The sequence below is a fragment of the Anabrus simplex genome, chromosome 7 (assembly GCF_040414725.1).
Source record: "Anabrus simplex isolate iqAnaSimp1 chromosome 7, ASM4041472v1, whole genome shotgun sequence".
Taxonomy (NCBI): Eukaryota; Metazoa; Arthropoda; class Insecta; order Orthoptera; family Tettigoniidae; genus Anabrus; species Anabrus simplex.
Genome location: NC_090271.1, coordinates 159,868,414 through 159,874,413, shown reverse-complemented (window position 1 = coordinate 159,874,413; position 6,000 = coordinate 159,868,414). Strand labels below are relative to the sequence as shown.

The following is a 6,000-nucleotide window of genomic DNA, read 5'->3' as shown; positions in this document are numbered from 1 at the left end:
ATGTTATCTCCGATATTTTCAGTTAATTTAATTCCATAACACTCCATAATCATCTAACTTTAAAAAAATAATCATCACCAATCACAGTCTTAGGAGAGGGCGTTATCGCTTTGTACTTCACTTTAAAACAGTAATCATTTTTTTTTTTATAAGTTGCTTTACGTCGCGCCGACACAGATAGGTGTTATGGCAACACAGGAAAGGACTAAGAGTGGGAAGGAAGCGGCCGTGGCCTTAATTAAGGTACAGCCCCAGCATTTTTCTGGTGTGGAAATGGGAAACCACGGAAAACCATCTTAAGAACTGCTGACAGTGGGGTCTCGAATACTGGATACTGGACGCTATCGAGCTATCGAGCTCCGTCATTTTCTCTTAAATCTACAACCACTATCACTTCGTTTCTCAATAATATGGGACATCTCATTTTATTAAGGACGCCTAGCAATTCTACTTGCACCCCGTTATAAAAGTCGAAGCATCTTTCATTTGCGAGATGCCGGTAAGGGTGGTGACGCCGGCGGCCAGCAGGTGGCTGCTAGGCGGGGCCAGAGCACATATAACGTGATGGAGTGTAACACGTCCAGTAGTACTCACTCGGCAGCTCGCTCGCCGCGATACAGGTGAGTTCTCGTTCACATTCACTCAGTGTTCATCGTCTGTGTGTGGGTCTGTCGTCCAGTGGTGCGGCCTCCCCGATATTATAAATGCGTGGTTCAGGAAAGCAACAACCTTCACTTTACGTGTTATACTGTAACTCCGTGTTTTCACGACATTTGACGGAATACCAGTGCTTTTAGATAATATTTTCAATATTTTTCTTTGACAAATTACTCAGGAATGTGAGTTATGGTGCTGAGATATGTTTGTTTCGTGAAGTAACATATTATATTCCTTAAGCGCAGTGAGTGAAAGTGGATAAACTCCCCCATTTGATCCACTTCTTACCCATGCATGATTTTAAAAACTTAAGAATTACTAATTTGAGCAAAGGTGTGTCACTAATAATTCCTAGGACCTTACTCATAATGATTCAGGTCACGTATCTGCTTTGAGTGCGTATACCTAGAATAGCAAAATAATATTAGTTACTTAAATGAGTGCGATTCATCAATATGAGATTGTAATTAAAAACTGAGGTTCTCTCCATTCCATCTTAGAGAATCTTTTTATATTTCGTTGGTATTTTCTACGAAAAATAATGAAGGTACAATAATAAACAACGTTTGGCGTTTTCCTTTTTCTTCTACCGACCGAGTGGCTGTGCATAGCTGTCAGCTTGCATTCGGGAGATAGTGGGTTCGAACCCCACTGTCGGCAGCCCTGAAGATAGTTTTCCGTGGGTGCCCATTTTCACACCAGGCAGGTACTGAGGTAATGACCTCTTCCTTACCACTCCTAGCCCTTTCCTATCTCATCGTCGCCATAACACCTATCTGCGTCGGTGCGATGTAAAGCAACACTTCCTTAAAGTCTTCTTTCTTATGGCAATAAAAAAATTTAAGGCATTGTGGTGCTGGAAATTTCACTCTCAGGAGTTAATTTTCCCGTTTATAGATCTACTGACATCATGGAGGTGCATTTAAACATTCTTGAATGTTCTTTGCCTGAACGGGAATCATACCCACAACCTTCGGTTTAGTCATACCTTACTTTCTTACTCGGCCCAATTGGTACGAAATGCTTACAAAATAGTTTTACATTGACCGAAGGTGAGTTTCACTAAAAGATAAACAAATCGCCGACTACTATTTGTTGTCACAAGCAAGTGGGAAAAGCATCAAAAGCGCGTTAGCAGTGAAAATATACAAGCTGTGGTAATTAAAACGTTAGATGAACTGCGCGTGTGAACTGGCTTCGGTTGTAGGGTCATGAGAGGTAAGTGGAGAACAGGTTACGTACTAGAATAGTGTACTAGCTCAGTAAGCACAAGAGAATGCGGTTAGATTCTTCTTTTTAATTATTTTGATATAATGAACATAAGATAAGTACTTTGTTTTTCTTTTTACAAGGTGGTTCACGTCTTATGGCGACGGCGGGACAGGAAAGGGTTGGGAATGGGAAGGAAGCGACAGTGGCCTTAATTAAGGTATAGCCCTACCATTATCTGGTGTGAAAATAGGAATCCATGGAAAACCATCTTCAGGGCTGCCGGCAATGAGGTTCGAACCCGCTATCTCCCGAATACTGGATACTGGTCGCACTTAAGCGACTGCAGCTATCGAGCTCGAAATGAGTAGTACTAGTGGCAAACAGAGAACATAGAAAGGCATCATATTGTCGTGATTCCGTTTCATTGGCTGAATAGTCACCGTTGAGGCCTTCAGTTCACAGGGTTCCTGGTTCGATTCCTGGACGGTTCAGGGGATTTTAATCGCGTTTGGTTAATTCTTCCGTCTCGGAGACTGGGTGTTTGTTTTTCAACACTTTCCTGTTCATATTCAGACAACCACCACAGAAACATGCAGTGCTGAATACATCCCTTCATATGGGGTTGGCGTCAGGAAGGGCATCAAGTCATAAAACAGGGCCAAATCCTCATATGCGACATAGTTCGCTCCCACGAACCCCCAGATGTGGGAGGAGGAAGAAGAAGAAGAAGATCATAGATTGTCGTTAAGATGTATTTACATACTCCGAGCGAGTGGCTATGCAGTTTGAGTTTTGTAGCTGTGAACTTTCATTCGGGAGATAAAGGGTTGGAACTAGAATGTCGGGAGCCCTGAAGATGGTTTTCCGTGGTTTCCCATTTTCACGCCAGGCAAATGCTGGGGTTGTACATTAAGGCCACGGTCACTTCCTTCCCATTCCTACCCCTGTATTATACCATGGTTGCTATAAGACCTCTGAGTCGGTGGGCATAAATTTTCTAAAAAAGATAAATTTTAAAGATGCACTCATAGAAGTTCAATTTTCACAATGTGTGAAAAATCTTCATGTAGTAGTATTGCTTTTTTACTTAAGTCTGGGACAACTATGTTTTATATTTCATTAACGTTTTGTTATTTCTCTGTTACATCGTAAACAGAGACTGTTCTAAATGTCACTTCTTTCTTATGTCACTCTTCCTACATCTTAGTGGGGTTACCGTGCATCTGAGTGACATGTGTATACGAGGCTCAGTTTTATAACTGGATGCCCTACCTCACACGAACCCTATGTGCAAGGATATATTCGCCTTGTTTTTGCGGTCTTTAATAGTATGATGTGTATAAATGATGAGCTGTGTATTAAAACAGAGACACCCTGCCCCCGAGCCAAGGAATTGACCAGACAGCTAAGTCATTGGACTAGACAGGAACCAAACTCAGGATCCTCTAACCGAATGTGACTGTTACCCACGCAGCCAAGAAGCCGGACGATATTACAAATTGTATTCCCGTCCCAAAAAAAAAAAGGATATAATTTTGTAAAGCTAATTTTAGTACACTAGAAAGTTATAACAAATGTGTGGAAATTTAAACTAACAGTTTAAGATAAACTAATACCGAGCTCGATAGCTGCAGTCTCTTAAGTGCGGCCAGTATCCAGTATTCGGGAGATAATGGGTTCGAACCCCACTGTCGGCAGCCGTGAAGATCGTTTTCCGTGGTTTCCCATTTTCATGCCAGGCAAATGCTAGTGTTGTACCTTAATTAAGGTGACGGCTGCTTCCTTCCCACTCCTAGCCCTTTCCTGTCCCAACGTCACCATAAGACCTATCTGTGTCGGTGCGACGTAAAAAGAGATAGACTAAGACTTTAAAACTTTCTCAGTTTATCTTCGGTATTTCAAGGGTCGTGGGAGCTATCCTGACTCAGTTTGAGTTTTGGCCAAGGTTTAAGACTAGATTCCCTTCCTGACGCTTCTTAACATTTTCAGGTGAAAACTCCAACATAGGTTATATCAAACGTGTAAAAATCCTGCAACTAAGCTGCCACAGTAATGACTCCCCCTCCCCAGTTCATTTGTATAGAATAAATCAAAATATTTTAGGATACTCTATTCTGAATGTATGGTATCTGACAAGCTACTGTGTTTTCTTGCCAGATATCGTAGTGATTCGCAAATAATTTTCAACTCATATGTTGTGGAAAGGTGGAGCTTTCTTCTGCCACGCTTGTAAGCGTGGTTCGGGCTCGTGTCACTCGCACAAAACGCCCTAATAAACATCTGTAAATCGTTATCTCTCTCGTCGTGTTGGTTCATTTATCAGCGCTTCATTTCACGGACATCCAGCATAACACGCTCCCAGTTGGTGGGTCTATTAAGAGCTTTCAAAACACAATCAGCGAACGTTCTCCATTTATAGCACTACTAATGGCTGACAGTTAACATCTCTACATTAATAAGTGTCCCTTAGATGGTAGAACACTGGCCTTGTGAGCTCAAGTTGTCGGGTTCGATACCGGCTGAGTCTGGTGGTATTTAAAGATGAAGTACGCCAGCATCGTGTCGGTACACTCACTGGCACGTAAAAAAATATATATTTGAATAAAATTCCGGCACCGCGACCTCTCCATAAACTTTAAAAGTAGGAATAGGAAAGGCCTAGGAATTGGAAGGAAGCGGCCATGGCCTTAATTAAGGTACAGCCCCGACATTTGCCTGGTGTGAAAATGGGGAAACAACGAAAAAACATCTTCAGGGCTGCCGACAGTGGGGCTCGAACCCACTATATCCCGATTACTGGATACTGGCCGCAATTAAGCGACTGCAGCTATCGAGCTCGGTTTAGTAAGACGTAAAACCAAAATGTTGAAATTCTCTGTATTCGTAAAAAGAGACTCTTCAAAATAAGTATGTAATTTATTTATTTATTTATTTATTTATTTATTTATTTATTTATTTATTTATTTATTTATTTATTTATTTATTTATTCTGCATACCAACCCAAGGGGATTAAAACTCTTTTACAGAAATAACCACCGGTGGTTCACGCCGTTATATACGTATTAAAGAGTTTTTACATGTAACTTTATCAAACATGATACTGTATAGGCTTTTGGGCTCATGGCGTGTCAAGAAGGTGAATTCTAGAAGTGCGAAATTTCAAGTAGCATATTATGTGTTCTTTGTGAATAGCTAACTAAATATTATCTTTGTGGAACGCACGGTGCACAATATTTCAGTTGTGTAAAATCTATAGGTACTGTCCATTGGGAGGTGGCGGGGTAATCTAGAGATCTGTTGGGGAAATGTTGGTCAGGTGACATCGTCACTAGATGGAGTCTCGTCAAGACCGGGACGGCTCTAATCCCAACAACACACGTGGGATTTTAAAAATAAAAGTCGTGAAACTTGTGGTTAAAACTCCACCTAAAACTGGATATTTCGTATTTACAGTCAAATTCCCAGAGTAAGTGAGCTTTCTACACTTATATCCTTGATCTTCGGTTGACAGCGAAGTACGAAGTATCATTTGTTTAGGAATAAATTAGCACATGGTTCAAAATCACTTTGTGTGCCTTGGGATGTGTCATAACTGTTTCTGAAATGGTAAACATAACGTACCGTACTCAGAATAGGACACTCGTGACGAATACTGCCTGGTTTGCCAAGAAGTCTGTTGCATAGGTAGATGATCTTCAAATATTAGGGTGCACGTGGTCAGCGTGCTGTCATAATGTGCCTATTGTTTGGCTTTCAGGACCAGGACCATTGGCTCCCTTGCCAACATATTCATCGCACGTATTTAGCTTATTGTGGCGATATTATTAGGACGTAGACTTAATGAGAAGTCTCGAATCAGTATCTTGAACCAAAAATATTATTTTAATGCTTCAAAATGACTGTCACGTAATCTTTAATAATAATAATAATAATAATAATAATAATGTAGCCTCCATGGCTCAGGCGGCAGCGCGTCGGCCTCTCACCGCTGAGTTCCGTGGTTCAAATCCCGGTCATTCCATGTGAGATTTGTGCTGGACAAAGCGGAGGCGGGATAGATTTTTCTCCGGGTACTCCGGTTTTCCCTGTCATAATTCATTCGAGCAACACTTTCCAATATCATTTCATTT

General features: G+C 41.2%; 1 protein-coding gene across 1 annotated transcript in view; it reads left to right on the top strand.

Moving 5' to 3' along the window:
- Window positions 1-599: 599 nt before the first annotated feature.
- The window catches only part of nebu (nebulosa), a 168,473-nt gene continuing 163,072 nt past the window's right edge, over window positions 600-6,000 (top strand). The window contains exon 1 of the mRNA XM_067151406.2: window positions 600-620. The gene's annotated coding sequence lies outside the window, so the exon portion shown is untranslated. The remainder of the gene's footprint in view (window positions 621-6,000) is intronic.